This window comes from Gobius niger, assembly GCF_951799975.1.
Source record: "Gobius niger genome assembly, chromosome: 8".
Taxonomy (NCBI): Eukaryota; Metazoa; Chordata; class Actinopteri; order Gobiiformes; family Gobiidae; genus Gobius; species Gobius niger.
This window is the reverse complement of record NC_136859.1, coordinates 33,237,587-33,257,294: the sequence shown is the minus strand read 5'-3', so window position 1 is coordinate 33,257,294 and position 19,708 is coordinate 33,237,587. Positions and strand designations below refer to the sequence as shown.

General features: G+C 41.8%; 1 protein-coding gene across 1 annotated transcript in view; it reads left to right on the top strand.

Moving 5' to 3' along the window:
* Window positions 1-408: 408 nt before the first annotated feature.
* The window catches only part of tnfaip8l2b (tumor necrosis factor, alpha-induced protein 8-like 2b), a 32,476-nt gene continuing 13,176 nt past the window's right edge, over window positions 409-19,708 (top strand). Inside the window, exon 1 of the mRNA XM_079561974.1 lies at window positions 409-479. The gene's annotated coding sequence lies outside the window, so the exon portion shown is untranslated. The remainder of the gene's footprint in view (window positions 480-19,708) is intronic.

Here is a 19,708-nt window from a genome sequence, read left to right as displayed (position 1 = left end):
GTTTTGTTTGTTTTCCTTTTCCCTGTAAGCGTTTGACAGAACAGGCAGGGGCAGCGAGCTCGCTCAGCGCTCGGCGAGAACGAGGCCACAAGCGGGCCATACACACACACACGCGCAAATAGTTTAGTTTTGAATTTGCGAGGGAACGAAGAAAAAAAAAAAAAAACCCCACACACACACAAACACACCTCTCAGGAGACGCAGAGAGAAGCGAGGCAGTCAGTGAGTGTGAGTGAGAGAGAGCGAGCGGAGGGAGGGGTGTGCCGTGTTGCAATTTAGTTCCTCAAGGAAGTGCGAGTGAACATTAGCTCGAGACGTCGGTGGAAAGCGCTGACAGCAGGAGGGCTCTGCTCCGGAGTTTCACGCGCCCCGGTGCCAGAGGATGCAAACGGTTTGAAAAAATCGGCGGGGGCCCTTGATAGTTGAAGGATTTCAGAGATATCCAGTCGACGAGGAGGGAGGGGGACTCCGTTCAACAGGTAAGATGCCGCACATTGCGTGGTTGTGATTTTTTTTTTTTCGTCTTGGGGATGTCACACACTTGCTGGAAACGGTCTGCCGTTGAGGTCTCTTGGCGAGGTTCATCGGCAAAATCTCTCTGAAGGCGTGAAACAAAAACTAGCAAAGAGTTTCCGAGTCATTTGGTTCGCTTGTGTAGAACAGAAGCCGCTGCAGATGTGGAACTTTCTGATGTTTCAATGAGTTCCATGATTTTGTATACCGTAAAGCCAGAAGAACCCAATGTCTTCAAACTTTCGTAGACTCTTTGTTCGTAAAACTCTCTACAAACACTTTCTTCCTACGTAGCGGCCTAACTTTGTAATTCTTCTAAATGTCTGTCACGCTAACACCACCATTGAAGTCTTCGTAAAACCTAGAACAAAAAAACGAAACCTCTACTTCCCCATCGGGCTGGAAGCTCTGCTCTCGAAGTCATGCCGCAACAAGTCACACTGACAGATGCGGCGCGCAACAACTGTTTGCTCTGAGTTGCTCAATCTGCCGCCAGCGGACTCTCCCATGTTTACAAGTTGGATTCAAATCCGAGCCAGCCCGAAATCAAAAAAGATGGAGCGGCGTTGGCAGCGCGCTTCAGCCGAGAAAAACCCAAGGGGACGGATCTGAGTATCTTTAAAAACAACGGCGAGCGGCGGGGCCCCGTCCAACTGTTGAGCATTTCACTTCCCCTTTGAGGCGTCACACAGAAGGGGCGGCAGGCTTGAGCAATTAGAGGTTCCAAAAAAAAGAAAGAAAAAAGAGTAGTTGGGCAATGTGTGCAGCTGCAATGAGAGCTTTCACAATAACACTTTTTTTTTTTTACAAGAAATCATCAGTACGGCCGTGTTATAGGGCTCTTTCTGACAACCTTGGCGAGTCCGTGACCGGGGAGGGCTGAAAACAATAGTACCCCGTTGTTTGCGAATGTGGGAGCATTTCAAAACAGTTACCAGAACTTTTTGCTGTCACTGGAAGGACAGAGAAGAGGTAATGAAGTGCAAGATAAACTGTGATCTTCTGAAACAGTAGCATGAGTGCAGTTGTGTCATGACGATAAAGCTCCTTTATCTTTTAATCACAATCTCCACTGTATACAGTCACTCGATGTTTAAATCAACAGTAATCTGCTCAAACTGAACCGTGTTCTTTGGTTTGTGGGTTATGGTGGAGACTCATGCCACTTAAGAACTCCTTTTCTGGAGGATGGAACCAGAGGCCCAAAGATCTCCGTTATGTTAAAGGAACAGGCCACCGTTTTTCCATTCTGTGATATGTTCTTACCTGAGCTTAGACGAGTTGATACGTACCTGTCTGGTCTTTGTGCCCGTGGAAGAGCCTGGTAACTTCCAACTTCACCCCCGTTTGGAGCTATAGGAATACAGTGGGAGACGCCAAATGCTAGCAACATCTTTGGTCGTTTTGCGTGACTGAGGGCACGCACAAAGACCAGACATGTATGTATCAACTCGTCTAAGCTCAGGTAAGAACATATCTCAGTATGGAAAAACGGTGGCCTGTTCCTTTAAGTTTCACATCCCTAAAACACCGTGCCATGATTAGCAGGGAGCTCTGTAAACCGCAAAATACAATAGCCATTCAATATAAAGAAAAAAAACCTATTGTGTGATTTGGGAGCTTTAAGCTGTAGCTCACCTCCACAGTCTTCATCAGCGCCCAAGAGGATTAAGCATGTTTAAGTGTTGCAAAGAGAGCATTGGGCAAGGTGCTAGCATGTGTTTGTTTATGTAGCCATCACGCTAACTGAGTGGTTTGTTAGCCTTGATCTTGCTCAGCACAACCTCTGAGTCTCCTTTATTCTACTACTAAGAGAAAAAAAAAAGAGACTAATACCATGTGGAGGTATCGGAAAAAAGAGTTTAGGTTCCACTGCTGTCGAAAAATGTAAGTATGGAAACAATCTGTTATCTTTAGATGCAAGTTTTGGCGTTGTTGGTCTGCATTAAAAGAAGCAAATTGGTTGTTTCAGCTCAAATAAATGCCCAATTTCCCCGCATTTAAAAAAGAAAAAGAAAAATTGTCCCAATATTTGGCCCATTTTTCCCAATTTTTTTTACACATATTTTTCTTCTCTTTTTCTTCCTGTTATTTTTGCTCATTTTTCATGACTAATATTTTCCCTAATTTGTCAAATTTTCAACCCAATTTATTCACTCCCCCCCCCCTATTTTTGCTTTGTTTTACACAATTTTTCCTCATTTTTGCCACAATTTTTTCCACACTTTTCTTGATGTTGGAGATGAACCCGCTATTGTTGTTCTGTTTTCTGCTTCTAAATATTTTAGTATCGGTAAAAAGTTAAAACGTTCAGGCATCAGTATCGACAACCAAGTATAGTTAAAGAGGGGGTATTATCCTTTTTTCAATCACACAGCACCAGTCTATATCACACTACAATCATGACCAAACCTTCTGTTGGTCTGTAACTGCAGTAAATTAGAATAACTGCCTTGTATAAAATGTCTCTCTCAAAATGGCTGTAGTGAATGTCTTGAAATAGGCCTCTGTCTCTTTAAGAACCTCTGACTCTTTCCGACACGCCCCCTCCACACGCTGTCTGTGGCATCAGTGGGGAGGGGGTTCTGCTGAGGAGCAGTGGTTGGTCACTCGGCTGGTGACGAAAGCTCGGAGGCGTCTCCAGGAGGTGGGGGCGTTCCTAGGAGGACTCAGGCAAACCTATCCCTAAAATGGCCGCCATCAGAGTTTTTACAGATTACTCAAAAATAGGTGAATGTGCCAAGGCAACACTTCAGGCATGTTTTTAATGAGGGAATGACATAATAACATGATGTAAAGCTTGAAAAAGTCGATTTTGCATAATACCCCCCCCCCTTTAAAGTACCGTTCTCATAAAACAATTAAAAAAATGGTACCCAGCCCTAGTTGCTGCTAATATATCGATAACTAAAAATGAGTAGCTCTCGGAATTAGTTTGGTATGAAAAGGATACTTCAGTCACTGGATTGGCTACTCAGTATGTTGTCTATGCTGCTTGGTTATCGGCCTACGCTGTGTTCTTTACCCTTTGAAGTGACTGTTTCCTCATATTCTTGCCTTGCTTTGTGTTCACACCTGTAAATGTCTCATCATTCTCACATTGTCCTTCGTACAAACCTTCCTTGGAGGAGTCCACTGACCTCTCCTTTTCTGTCTGCCGTCTCATTGTCGGGTCTGATCGGAGCGGGGCCCCTGGGAGCCCCTCCCCTGTGTCTGTGGTGGTGTGCACTGCCTCAGGTCTGTCTGTGGAAACAGCCCTGGTAACCACGCTGCAGCACTGCTCTAATAAAAGAACTACATGGATCAGGGACTGGAAGGTCAGGCGGGGCCTCCTCGAATCTCGAATCCCGGCGATTTGTTTGGAGTCGTGTAATATTTCCTAAGTTATGCTTTTAACCATGTTTACATTAACACCTACAAAAACAAAGCCTTCTGTTGCATTGCAATCTTTGAGAAAATTGAGTAAATTTGAATCAAGAGCAAAAACAATGACACCAACAAACATACAGTGTCTAAAAAGTATGCAGCTATAAAGGGGGCTGTTTTGCCAATTTGACTTTTTAGAGCTTTGTACCCTGTTATAGACCTGGAGTTGTGTTTTGAGGCACTAGCGCATCTTTGAGTAATCTATGGCTCTTCTCCAGAGGCTATTCTTAGCAGCAAAGCTCCCCCTGAGGTCCTATACCCAGGAAATGCTTTCCTCATCTCTCCATCTCTTACGAAGCTTAATCCTTGCCATAGCTTCCGAGCTATGAAACAGCTCTGCCGCAAAGGGGAGCCAGACCAGGGGAGGGAGGGGCTTATGGTAGCTCACTTGAAGGATCAGGAAATGAAACTACTGGATCATTTTTGTTTTAGATTAATATTGGAATTTTGAAAGATAGTGATAAAATGTGCTTGATATTATTACCAAATACCTGCAAAAAGCATAATACTCACTGTTTAAAATGCAGTTAAATCATAATTATTGACCCAATTTGACAAATATATAATATAATATATATTTTCAACTAAAGATTTAACTAAATACAGTGTCAAGACTTTGTTTCTGTATCGTGAAGCCATAATGACACCCTCAGCTCAGTGCCATGACCTCTTTGGAAGCTCTGCCTTAGCGTTCACACCTTCATTGCTCAATGTTGCTGCACTAAATGCATCTTTTACAACCACGCTGCTAATCACTGTTGCCAGAGGACACTAGACAATTGTTAAAACGGAAAGTGAAAGACAAGGCCATTATAAAGCAGAGAGAAGGTGTCCACTAAGAAAAAGAAAAAAGAAAAAAAAACGCCACAGAAAAAACACTGTCCCATTTAAACTAAGACAAAACCTCAATTTGTTTTCCGCATATGGCCACTTGTACGCCATTACTTTAGCAGGACACTTTGGAATCTTGTCATTATCCTTTACAAGGGGAGCCACATGTCCCATAAAGCCCACAGTGAATGTGCACCTCCAGATGAGTGCAAGTGCGCGCTTGTACACCTAGGGGCTGAAGTCATCCGAGGAATGCTAAATATTTACCCCTCCTGTCCTGTCAGAGCTCCGCCAATCACCGCTCTGAGTGTCGGCGAACTCCACGGTCCCAATTTTACCCACTGCTGGAGTTCTGCTTTCTGGTTATAGAGGACAAACATTTTAAAGGAATAGGCCACCGTTTTTACATACTAAGATATGTTCTTACCTCACTTTAGGCGTGTTAATATATCCCCGTCTGGTCTTTGTCCGTGCGCTCTGTCAGGCAAACGGAGCACATACGCAGCCTCTCCCACATGTCATATAGCTCCGAAAAAGCTCACGATAGAAGCTACCAAGCTCTTCCACGTGTTCCCTATTTAAATAAAGTTACGTGAAGTGTTTTCATGCAAAGTATATTTACACAGAAATGTAACGTGTCGATTTTATAAGCAGATAAAAAGGGGGACTATATTGTGAGGCGTAATGATACGAGGAGCACAGCGTCCGCGCAGTAACTCCTAAAGACTTCCCCCGCTCACTTCCGTCAATAACCTTTAGGAGTTACTGCGCGGACGTTTTACTCCTCGTATCATTACGCCTCACAATATAGTCCCCCTATTTATTTGCTTATAAAATCGACATGTTACATTTCTGTGTAAATATACTTCGCATGAAAACACTTCACGTAACTTTATTTAAATAGGGAACACGTGGAAGAGCTTGGTAGCTTCTATCGTGAGCTTTTTTGGAGCTATGTGACATGTGGGAGAGGCTGCGTATGTGCTCCGTTTGCGTGACAGAGCGCACGGACAAAGACCAGACGGGGATATATTAACTCGACTAAAGTGAGGTAAGAACATATTTTAGTATGTAAAAACGGTGGCCTATTCCTTTAACATAGGTAACGAGAAAAAGTATTATTTAAGTATCGAAAAATGTAACCGTACCCAGCCCGGCCAGTGAGAGACTCTTAGGCAACAAAAAACTCAGGGATCCTATTTAGTTTTGAAGATGCTTTGTGAGTCCCTGGAGAGGTACTAGCCACGATGGTAAACAACTTGAATATTGTCCTCAAACTTTATTTTATGTACCCATATGTTTGCAGATTCTATTTCACATGTTCTAAACCAGGGGTGTCCAAAGTGCGGCCCGAGGGCCAAATGTGGCCCTCACACCAATTTTTGGTGGCCCACAGCCTTCTTGTTTTATTGCCACACATTGCCAGAGATGGTCATTTTACTCCAATTTTAATATTTCCACGCAATTTAAACCTCAAACATCTAAATTTATTGTGGGACTGAGCTGGCATTATGGTTTTAAGCCTAAATAAAAGTGTGTGGAATGGTTTAAACCTCTCTTAAACACACGCAGTTGAACGTTTGAATGCATTGACCACTGATCTGTGGCCCTCCATGCTTTATACATGTCTATATACGGCCCTCGGTGAAAAAAGTTTGGACACCCCTGTTCTAAACGAACACAAAATGCCTCTAAACTGGGACTTTACCTAGAAAGGGTCTAAGCAACTGGTTGGAGATCCCTGGATTAGCGTGTTGGCCAGTTGTATATTGTAGTTAACATTATCGTCAATTTGAACCTGGTGAAATTGACCTTAATTTAAAATATTTGGAGCTTCAGGGGTATTTTCAAGACGTGTACATCAAAACATCTGACAAAATATCAAGGCCCATGTTTCTCATTTGTACAACTTCTTAAATCTGTGGCGATTGTGCCTCATTTCAATAAGGTCCCGAACCATGTGCTAACGAGACCTTTCTGTGTGAAGTTTACGTGTTCTCACCATGTCAGGCGTTGGTTTCCTCCGGGTGCTCCGGTTTCCCCCAGCCTACTAAAAACATGTACAATAGTCCAGAATGATGTATATGTATGAGTGAGTGAATGAATGGTGGTGGCCGGAGGATCCGTTGGCACAAATGTGCATAGCCACACTTCAGTCAGTCTACCCCAGGGGAAACTGTGGCTACGTAGGCTGCCACCACCATGTGTGGAGTGAATGAATCAAGACAAAAAATCCCGACACCGTGTGAAGCACTTTGGCTGACTGTCATGTGAAATGCACTTTGCAAATAATCTGTGTTATCGAGAGTAGTTTGAGAAGCCTGAGTACAGCCATAGGCGGCGATCCCGTGGGTGCTGCGGGGCTGGAGCACCCACTCAAATCTTTGGGCACCCAGGAGAATTTGCCCTGATTGCAAAATGATTCAATAACTATCGAATACCTGTAAAGCTGCTACTTCGGCAAATACACGAGCGTGGGTTCATTACATTAACCTACGTACGTCAGTGCCGGTTTGCTCCGCTCGTTTAGCTCCATAGGTCGAGCACCGGGCTCCCAACCACGAGACCGCGAGATTGACACCCCAACTTTATTTTTTTTTGGACTGGGCACCCACTGGGAAGAACATAAATCGGCGCCTATCAATACAGCGTCGTACACAGTGACAAACATATAAACATATACGACAACCTTTTTTTTGGAATGCCTTTAAAACTCTATATTCGGTTTGCAGAATCAACTTGTGAGAACGTGCGCATATCAGTGCGATCTGATTGACTTCCTGAGGTTGAACCAGGAAACAGATATCTTGTGGTCCGTCATTGCATCAATAGCTACGGGCTATGCAATAGAAGTAAGAATACTTTTGGATACCTTAGCCAAGATATGTTTGTGATACAGCTTAGAAGAATGTTCCTACTCAAAGATATAAAAAAAACTCTAGAAAAGACGCTCCTTGAAATGGGAAACGTGACCCTTATAGTAACCAATGCAAACCCAATATTGACATTGATTCAGTGGCAGATTATGACACACACTCATTGTGGTTTTTGCTTCTAAGTCTCGTATCTCTGTCAGGATCAGGTCTTTGAAGCGTCGTGTTATTTAGCCACATTAGCTTTGTTTTCTCCATTCTTTCCCAGAGTGAAACAAAACCCACCTCTAGGTCAGTTGTCGATGAGGATATAGTGTATAACTACAGGATTAAAGATAGTAAGTAGTAATAGTATTGTGATAATATCAAAAACATGGTTAGAAATGTATAATTATGACCTGAACTATGTAAATAGAGAAAATAAGTCAGGTGGTCATGTCCATAAAACAATGAAATACAAACTCAAAGTTTGTCACTAAGAACAAGTGATGTACTTGAATGTGTCGCAATTGCAATTTAATGCAAAAAAAAACCCAAAATGTTGCATATGTAGATCACCATGGGCTCAAGCACTGACATATTCACTGGATTGAGAAAATGTTTTCAGCTATAAACAAAACACTATTCATTTATGGCCAGTTTAATATTGATCATTTTAATAGGGATGAATCCTAATAAACATGCAGAAATTAATTTGTGAAATTCGTCAAAATCCTGTTTACGGTTAAGATCAGAGGATGCAATAAATACATTGGAACAAGACTGTTGTGCGTACACAGAGGAAAATGTGGATATAGCCTGTAGTATTTTTTTTTAGAAAGGTTTTGTTATATCCCTGGTTAACTAAAGGCGCACTAAATGCATGTAAAAATAAAAACATTATTACCATTTTGTGCAAAGATGTGATTCCCACTTCACCAGTGTGCTCGGCAGTCAACATGACGTCTAGTAAAAGAGTCAACTTCCCTAAAAAAAAAAGGAAAAGAAGACATTTGAAATGAAGAGGAAGAGGCCCAGTCTCCAGCTGCGCCCTTGCATTAGCCTCCGTCTGATGATTGCACACTGTACGCCTGTCCCTCAAATCCCCGCAGTCTCTTTAGCAAATAAATGAGACACACGCTTGGGTCTGAAATAGCTCTCACGCTGCTCCACTCCCATTATCTCCGTTAAGGAAAATTAATCTAATGAACGTTCTTTAATTCCCAACAGGGATCCAGTGCTTTTGTAAAAGCGTGTTATAGCTCCGTGACACGTGTTCAGACGGATGGCTCTGCGTCTGAAATCAGAAGAGGGAGATGTCTCATGGAGGGTTCATATTATTCTGTTTTTTGTATGTTTTGAACCAAATAATGATGTTGTTCCCTCATGGAAATCCCTGCTGGAGCGGTGTGTTCTTTCTTTCAGCAGCGTGATGCTCCGATGTGAATGTCTTACAGTACGTTGTGTCATTACATAACCATAGCTCCTTTCATGTAAATATCAATGTGTCTGTGAGACAATACACTCAATGGTAAAGGCCAATCACATAACCAAGCACTTAATGGATACTAATGACTTTATTGTTCAAGCGCTTTGTTAACCTCTTAACTCCCGCCTGAACCGAGAGGATCTTTTTCCTCACGTTATCAAAATTTTTTCCATCATTTTAGTAACTTTTTTGTCATTTTTTTGGTCATTTTTTCTCACATTTTTGTCTTTTTTTTCCCTTTTTTTTGGTCAATTTTTTATTTATTTATTTTTGTCAAATTTTATCACTTTTTTTTCTTTTTTTTCTTTTTCTTTTTTTAAATTAAAAAAAAAAAAAAAATTGGTCACATTTTGCCACATTTTGTCGTAATTTTTTTAATCAATTTTGTTATTTTTTGTCACATTTTGTCACATTTTGGTCAAATTTTTGTCTTCTTTTCATTTTTTTTAGTCAATTATTTATTTATTTTTGTCAAATTTTATCACTTTTTTTTCTTTTCTTTTTTCTTTTCTTTTTTTTCCAATTTTAAAAAAAAAAAAATTGGTCAAATTTTGTCACATTTTTGTATTGTTTGGTCACATTCTGTCGTAAATTTTTAAATCAAATTTTTGTTATTTTTTGTCACATTTTGTCACATTTTTGTATTTTTTGGTCCATTTTTGGTCAATTTCTTGTGACATTTTTGTGACATTTTTGCCACCTTTTCGTCACTTTTTTGTCAATGTTTTCCCACTTTTTTGTCACATTTCCATCATGGTTTTCGTCTCAGTTTTGTTGCTTTTTCACAGCTTTTTTTCCAGAAGCTTTTGGACTTGGGGTAAAGCCAAACTGGAGAAAATGTGCTTGGTTCAGGTGGGAGTTAAGGGGTTAAGTTAAAGCCTGTCCTTTTAGAGATGCTGTATTTAACATACTGGACACCCCGGCACCTCTCTCCTCTCATCCGGCACTGTCCTCTGGGCTCTGGGGATCTCCCGCCATGATAGACCGACAGACTGTATGAAGTTTGGGACAGTTTTTTGACGGGGCGTTGATGCGTGACATAAAGGTTCAGCTTCGACTCCACAAATAGTTGTAACACAGTCGCACTGACGCCTCACATGCGCCTGACCAGACGTCCACTCCAGCTTCTAAAAGCACCTTTGCGAACAGCCAAATCAAATCCTGAAAAGTTTTATATCGATCCAATCAGACCATGCCAGTGCCGCCGCCCCCTATACTCTGTAACAAGCTTCACCATATTGAGGCCAATGTGACTGAGCGGCATTTACAGTATTCACGCCGCCAGTTTTATTAACACAGCTGATGAAAAACGTATTCCATGAGAACGATGAGAAGAAAGTTATGTGGCCAATGCGACCGATGATTCACTTCACTCAGGTTCATGCAAACGTAGTCATTCACTGCAGACTTAAGTTCAGATCCTGACAAAACACTGGTGTCTCTGGAGCCTGGGCTCGCAGCGACGAGTGAGAAAGGAAAGAGGGGACGGTGCAGAGAGGGAAGACACGTTTGATTTTCTCTTGGCAGGAAGCTAACATTGCTGTAATACCACCCCCTGGTGGCCTGGGGCGACTCCAAAAACACACTTGGTAAACAGGATTCATATGTAGCTTTTAGTTTTTATTTTTCCATTGAATATTTTAGCTTAGGGCAGTGGTTCCCAAAGTGGGGGTCGGGACCCCTCGGGTCACGAGGCCTTGGTTGGAGGTCCCCAAATGATTTCAAGATGAAACAAAAAGAAAAATGCTACTGTTTTTAGTACGTTTTTAGTGCAAATGAAATCCATTATAGTGAATGGATTTCACTATAATTAGTGAAATCCATTCAATTATTCAAAATAAACTGTTAAGATACATAGTAACTTCTTCTTCTTCTTCTTCTTCTTCTTCTTCTTCTTCTTCTTCTTCTTCTTCTTCTTCATATTAACTTGATTATAACATGTTTTTTTCCCCCCAAAGTAGCGTAAGAGTCAGTAACTTTATACAATGGGGGTCCTGAGTTGTTTATGTGTCAATTTTGGGGTCCCAGCCAAAAAAGTTTGGGAACCCCTGGCTTAGGGCACCAAAGTGGCTTGTAGTGGCCCTGGAACCAAATGAACCACTCGTAAAATATGGTATTCTTTAAATGTACTTAACAAGAAAGTACCAGCGTAGATGTTGATGCTTCATCTTCTCTAAGAGGATTTTCTTGTTTTTGTCACCTTTGTCACCTACTGAAAGTTTGAAACAGCCGTTGTTCATTTGTGTAGATTTCTCCTCAAATCTGAACCGAGTTGCTGATGAAAGTTTTTTGTGGCAAAAAAGACAGATTGTTCACATTTGTCAAAACACCCCTTTTGTAAAGAATAGGACCAGTGTGTATTCTGGCTCGCCAGGCTACACATGCACAAGCTGCAATTTTGAGCTAACTGCATTCTAACAAACGCCTGGCGCACTAATAAACTCGGTTTGAGCGCTGAACGGGTCCAGTGATCGTGTCTGGGCTTCCTGAATCTATTCATCACGCCACAAAATCCAGGAAACACAAACCACAGAGCGTCTTCGCAGCAGGAAAAAAACAAGACCTGAAACTGCAAACTTGCAAACACAAACCTACAGACGCTACTTCAGTTGCATTTTCGACGAGGGAAGAATGTTACAACGCGGTTATTTTTGCGTGATTTGCTTCCACAAATGAGTTCAGTTTTCAGCAACAACGGCCTTTTCGTTTCACGTGCACAGAAATTCGGACTGAATCACTGAGAGAGATTTGTGAAAGACTCGGGAAGGGGAAGCAGAGACGGCCTATTTGCATGACAAGGACATTAGCGCCGTTATCGCGTCAGATGGCTGTCTTTGCTGACGGAGCAATCATCTAATGAACGCTCTAATTTGATAAACGACGTAAAAAGTCGCCCCGTTCAAAAAGCCGTGAAAAGTGTCCCGCTGCAGATCTAAAGCTAAGCGGCTGTTAAATTGGGACACGGGGTCAAAAAAAGTGTCGGATAAATGGCCATGGATTAAAGAGATTATTTCAGCAGGAGAGACTGTAGTGTGGCGGATGTTTTATTGTGAAGAATATAGGCCTTGAATGACGAATCGGGATCGATCAGTCAATCCGCGCAGGGGAATGAGGAGGCTCGTGATTGTGCTGCTGCGGTGAATGTAGAGTATTATACAGGATGCAGTGTCAAAAGTATCAATCCCCATTTTAATCACACTTATTGATCGAATTTGTGTTTTTCTGCTCATTTATTAAGGCTCTACACCTCTATACCTCTATATTTGTTACATTATCCTGTATGTTGTAAATGTGGTAATTTGTAGGGAAAAAAAACAAGTATGTATTTATATGAAGCTTATCTATAGCTATAAACCGACTAGGCTAAAGATGTGAGTCCTGTCCGATTTCCCCCAAAACCTGTCAAACTAGGCCAAGTCACATGACACTGGGGCTGCAAAAAAATAAAAATCACCATTATTTTAGTCATAATTGAAATCAAGATTATTCAAACGATTATTTGTTGCCTTTAGAAAAAGGTTTTTCTTTGTTTATATATTTATTAATAAAAAAACTATGTTAATATTTTCATAAAAGTACACATGATTTCAAGTATGCCTCGATTAAGGAGAGGTCTCTGTTTCACACCTGCCCCCTGCTGGCCAGCCCTCACACCTGCACAAGTAAACTGAGCAGCGCGGCCTGATGAGATTATCACACAGCGTTTTTATGTCACGCAAAAGCATGAGCCACGGCACGTGAAATGCGAAGGGAAAATAATCCCAGCCTGCTTTGCCAAAAAATACAATAATTATTATTATTAAATAAAAAAAATATACATGTTCTTTTTTTTAGATTATGCTAACTTTGTAATCATTTAGTGTAATAATCGAATTTCGATTAGTTGCACAGCCCCACATGACATGATCTGAATGTCCCTTGGCCGCAGCAGAGGAGTGGTGCAACTCCCGGCCAGCAGGGGGCAGAGGGTTGACGGCTACGTGCACCATTTCCGGTTCCTCGTTTAGCCTAAGGTGCTAACGACTAACGTTCTATGACACTATGCAATGATAGGCTACGGCTCTTTGTGGGAGAGAATTGTGTAATAAACTATAAATAAATTAAAAGGCTGCTTTATATGTAGCTGGTGGTTTTAGCGACTTTATTGGTGCTTTTTGGGGGTTTTCATGTGATCAATCGGAGCTAATCTTACCTGTGTCTTATGGCCCAACACACATTCTCCGAAGTTAGCAGCCCTCCTCTCATCCTCGCTGCAATAGTCGTGCAATATAGTCGTGCAATGGCAGTGGTCCATGAGAGGCAGCTAACATGATGTTTTCTGACGATATGTTGGCGTTTCCTTTGACAGCCAGGAACTGCAGGCCAGTGGCGAGGCGAGGCCTAAAAATGATGAAAAATCAAATCCACACTAAGATGTATTATGTACTGCTGTGATGTATTTTTCTTGGTTGCTCTGATATAATACGCTTATTTACAGAAATCAGCATCTCTCTAAATGATTTAGTCTTGATGTCTTGCTTTCTGCAGCTGAGCTCCGCCCCCTCCCCTCACAGCACTGTCGCCTCAGACTCTGCTCCGTCGTCTCTTCCTGGCATGGAGTTAAAACTTCAACAGCACATATGGAGTAAATAATGATTGCATGAACTTTGTAGGTGCTATAAAGAGTCTCTCCACATCTCAAGCTTTTGGCCAGTGTTAAGTTTTTGAAAATCCGTCTCAAACAGGTCCTACACAGACTTACACAGCTGATGAGATAAACAGATATGTTTTCATCACATAAACATCCGGCTCGGAGTCCTGACAGAGGTTTCAGACTTCAGCTTGGTCTGCAGCCTGTGTCACAGCCCTGTGTCTGTGAGAGGAAGACAGGCAGCAGAGAACCAGGGGCTGGGCCTCCACTGAGAACCACTAACACAGCCTTAAGGGCAGATGCCAGGGTTTTATGTCGCTGTTGTTGTTGTTGTTTTTTTAATTATTCCTATTGATTTTGATCTTATTATATTTGTATGAAAATAAAATATTGATGTTTCGTTGGTGACACAATACAACTCTAACTCACTCATGATACACTGGCACAATAGGACGGCAAAATAAATAGGTATAACTGTCACATGCTCTTGAGAGCCAATTATGCCACAATCTGATTAGCATCTTAAACATGGTTTAAATAAATAATAAATAATGTCTCAATTGAATATTTGTATTTTTACAATTGTGTTGCAGTGTAATTAGTCTAAAATGCATCAAATTATACGGAATTACATATGTTTGGTTCAAAATTTCAGATCAATCCAATCCAATTTGATTCAACTAAGCGGCTACATGCAGCTCTAATCTGGTTGCAGTTGCCAATCGACTCGGGGGGGGGGGGGGGGAGTCGGATCGTGCCCCCCCCCCCGATGGGCAATCTTGCTCTGGTCTGAACACGTGGCAGATTCAACTTTCCCCTCGTCATGTAACCGCACTGAATGACCCTGCAAGCTGTGGAAGGTGCTTATAAACACAGCCTTGTTTAAAATGAGGACATTCCTGCCTATTGTGGAGGAATCTGTCCGTCAAAAATCTCCCAAATTCAAATAATACATAATTACTTTTTAAAAAATGAAACTGACACCAACTAGACTAAAACCTTAATGAGTTTTCGTCGACTAAAACTAGACAAAAACTATCACATTTAGAAATGACTAAAATGCATTTTCATCCAAAAGACTCAAATCTACGAGGGCTGCCAAAAACAACACTGGCCCGAATGGTCATCAGGAATCCAACTCCAGATCTTGATCTTAATCCGGACATGCCGGGACCGTGCAGCTCTTGTTAGCCTCGGTGCAGAAAAACCCCACATTGGACTGTAAACCCCCAGCAGCCCGAGCGCAGAGGTGGCCTTGCCCATTTCCACTGCTGTTTTCCCTGATGTCGCAGCAGGCACGGACCTGTCTCAGCTATGCACTTCCAAACTCATCAGAAAAGCCTGTCCACACAGGCTCCAGAGTGTGTCGGAGAATGTGACATGTGTAGGTTAGTCATTACTTAGAGGAGGACGATAACAGCACAGGAAGAGGCAGAGGAAACAGCCGTCTGAAACCCACACCTGGCAACACGCTCGTAAGATGTCATTATTGCATTATGCATATTAGGGCTTTTGTCATGATCCCACACGTATCACTACACCACACATACTGTGTTCTTCTTCTCTTCAGATAATCCTTTTCAGAGCTAATCAGAGCTGTTTCTTTTGTTAAGGCCATAAACAAAAGCCACTGATTGGAAAGACAGAGATGTTAGCTTTGGCTTGAGCCGTCAGTTCAGGTCAGTGTTTTCGCCATTTGCAATGTAAAAAAAAAACATTGGAAAAAAGTGCAATGAGCTCAAAGTGCAATGAGCTCAAAGTGCAATGTCAACGTATAAATGGACATTACACGACATAAAAACAAACAAATTACACGACATAAAAACAAACAAATGACACGTAAGAAACTGAGGGGTTAACACTGTACAATAAAAAGTTTAAACAGTATAAACCAGGGGTCACCAACTGGCGGATCTGGGTCCAGATCTGGACCTCGAGCGGCTTTAGTCCGGACCCCAAAGCCTTTTCATACTCTCAATACACTTGATTTGTAAGGCTGAATTAAAAATGATCCTAACAATGTGAATAACATAGAAATAAAATGACAAAATGACTGATTCCTTGATCTGCTCTGCTTTGTAAATACAGATATATAAATATATAAGCTCATGTTTTAACATTTTCAAGAGCAATGACAGCATATGTCCGGACCCTGGACTTATGTTGACAGTTACGAAAGAAAAGTTTGCAGAGCTCGAGCTGATTTAGTTGGGGTATAAACAGCTAAAGCCATTTTAGAGCTAACATGCTAAAGCTGTTTGTTAGCTTGCTTACATTGTTCGTAAAGTGGACACTTGGGGTTATTCGTCACACGGACTGAGGGGTTAGTTGTCACACGGGTGTCTAATGTGTTCTTATGATCACTTTATTTTAACATTAGCTATTATAGAGGCCGTACATTTGGGTTTGTTTGGTGAATTTGTACATTTTCGTTAACTAGCTTTGCATTGCGCCTGTTTTCAAACTTATCGTGTCCTTTTATCTCATTAAGCAACAGTTACAAAGGATAATTGGAAGACAACACCAAAAACCACCCATTAAAAACAATGTTAACAACCAACAACCAACCCCCGCACACAGGGCTCATCGTCAGTCGATTGTCTTGTGTTTGACGCCAATACTGTACATATTTATCTCGAAAAAAGAGTTGAAAGTTTCCTGTATTCTCCTATTATCTTTCCTCTGTTTGATTAAATGGTTTTTTTTCTGCATTTGCATTAATTCTGACTTTCTTCTGCCTGTGGAAACCCTGTTACTGAAGCGTTAAGACTGAAAAGTAAAGAAAGACACATCCAAAAGCCTCCAAACACAAGCATTGAAAGTATTGCCATACTTTGATAAAGTATCGATAAATGGTATTGCAGCATAAAGTATTGCGATACGATGTGTTGTCCCAGCCCTAATGTACAGAAAACCATCCCTGTAATGCTTATGAGACCCGCAACCATTAAGGACAAATGAACAGAATGATTTGAGCATAAAACAGAATAAGTATACAAATCTGGGAATACTGCTGGGGACTATCCAAGACCAGCGTTTAGACTTTTTGCGAGCGGTAATTGGAGCTGTCGGAGTGAACAGTAGCCTGTAAGTCTGCGCTGATGACCTCCCAGGGCTCTCGGGCTGGGTCTCGACGGAGATATTAACCAACTGCGAGTCGGCTTTTCCATGGCGCCGCTCCCTGCAGGCATTACATCTTCAGGTTCCCTAAAACAAACAAACAATGCATCAACGTACCAGCCTTTTTAACTTACACTTAGCTGCGTTGTTCCCTCTCGTCTTTTGCTCGGCATTCTGGGTTCTCCACTTCGTTTTCCCATTCTGAACTGGTAATACTGTTTGATGGCCAACGTATAGTATCAATTGAATATACAAATTAAGATGGCTGGCTTTGGAGCTTTGCATTGGTGTTTAATGTGTTGTGATCGACCTACACTTCACACAAAGGCTCCTTACGCAAAGTATTCCGTGTGTCCGTGGATGAATCCAATATTTTGGAGAAATCAACAAGGACATACAGTAGATACAGACGGCATCTCGTCATAGAAGGGGGCGTGGCTTCGCCGAGGGGGAAAATAGAATCTTTAGAGAAACAATTTTCCACTCTTTTTAGCCATTTTCTGGTGGAATATGAACTTATTTATCACATACAAATAAAGTCAAGTCTAAATCGGGCCCATATGGATATTTTCTCACAGCAGATTGTTCAGTAGAAGTGAAAAAACGGCAGTTGTAGCTAGCGCGAGCTAACCGTTAGCATTAGCCCGATGCTAACATGTAGCATCAAGTTAGCATTCTCCGTTATTCATGTATTTTTGGGCCGTTGAACCACTTTGCTCCTCCCCATGTCTTTGTATCTTTATTTAGTAGAAAACTATATTCATAATTCAGCGTTTGTTACAGTAGTTTTTGAATAATTAGAGAAAATTAAACATTTTTCAAAATTGTTTTCCCCCTTAACTGTTTTCAAAAATTACCATATATGGGCGATCCCAGAGATGCCGTCTGTATCTATGGGAAAAGGGGCTCAGAACTGGTCGATTGCTCATGTAACTAGGCGGCTTTGATCCAACCAACATGAACACTTTCGAATATTTAGTTTGAAGCCTTTAGCTTTTTTCACCAAGATCTTGTCTCAAGCCGAACGTTCCAAAGATTCTCAATGGGGTTAAGATCTGGACTTTGGTCATTCAGGATGTTCAGGTCGTGTTGCCGAACCTCGACCTGACCAACTGCAGTTAGTTCACGCCAAGTGGAGACTTTTCTGGGGTCAGGCAGCGTTAGCTTCTCGAACCATTCTGCTCAATAACGGAAAATATGACCGGATAAGTCAGATTCTCCTTCTCGGGGCAAATCTTTTAAAGAGTTTAACCTTATCTGTACACAGACCACGAGTCACATTTTCTGGAAAAAGGCGCTCAGAACTGGTCTGGTCACCGTAGCGCACCAATTCCTCATGTAGCTAGGCGGCTTTTCCAACCAACATGAACACTTTCGAATATTTACTTTGATGCCTTTAGCTTTTTTCGCCAAGATCTTGTCTCAAGCCAAACATTCCAAAGATTGTCAATGGGGTTAAGATCTGGACTTTGATCATTCAGGACGTTCAGGTCGTGTTGCCGAACCTCGACCTGACCAACTGCAGTTAGTTCACGCCAAGTGGAAACTTTTTGGGGTCAGGCAGTGTTAGCTTCTCGAACCATTCTGCTCAATAACGGAATATATGACCGGATAAGTCAGATTCTCCTTCTCGGGGCAATAAAGTCCAAGCGCCTTCTTTTAAAGAGTGTAACCTGATCTGTACACAGACCACGTCGCATTTTCTGTCACTGCTTACCTCTCAATGCCTTTACACTGCGGTTCACATTAAACTGAATGTACCATTTTTCTCTTTGCATTCAATTCCCGCCCGCGAGAGAGACAGTGCCCTTGACGTTGTGGCTTGTGGCGGTGTGGCTGGTTCCAGTGATGTGCATGAGTAGTCTCTGAGTGTGTGTGGAGGCCTGAAGGTTACAGACACAAAGCGAGAACCACCGGAGCGACGCCCGTTCATCTCCCATGACTTTCTCCAGGGACAGATGGCCCGATCCGAACTCATTTAACCTGAACAGAACGGATTTGCTGACCATTAACAAAAGCCTGAACTTCCCAGATATACGTGTTTTTGTTCACAATACTATATTATACATAGTCAGCGAATTGAAAAACGTATCATTCAGGTATCGGTATCGTAAACAAAGCATTGTGTAGGTATCGGTATCCAACAAAATGTAACGGTATCGCCCAGTCCAATTAGGTTCCCTCTGTCTGGATCTAGTCCTGTTTGTAATTGAACGGTCAAATATAATAACTTATAATATATTATAGTGTAACTTATTTTAAATTTCGTACACAAACTTCAAGCTTCCGTATGTCGAATCGTGCGTCATCGCCTTGCCGTCCCTCCTCGTTCTGTGATTGGTAGAAATGTGTTGCACAGACACAGCGCCCCCCATGGATCTTCATCAGTAGAGGCCACACCTCAGGTCTTTAAAATTGCGGTTTAAAGCAGTACTAAGTAACTTATTTGCCTTAATAAATCCTTTCCGTAGTCCCTCTGGGGGAAATACAAGTGTTAATGGGATGATTGGGGGGTCTTTCATCTCCTTCTGGTGTCTCAAAACCACAATTGCAACTTGACTGCCACCGGGTCGGAGGCCCCAATACACACTAATAAAATCAAGAAGAAGCTTACAGGCTAACAGGCAAAGCTAGCTGCGGGGTAGCGCCACTTACACAGTATTTACAGCCAAGTTTGGGTGAAAAAAAAATATTTCCATTGTGTAATTGGATTGCTATCCCTCTCTGCCTTTGTCTTTTCTGTCAGGGTAGTATTTACTCTCACAGACAATTAATAAGTTATAAAATCGCAACTTGCTACGACACCTGCAGTTGCGCTTAAGGCCTCTAGAGGCAACAGTTACTTAG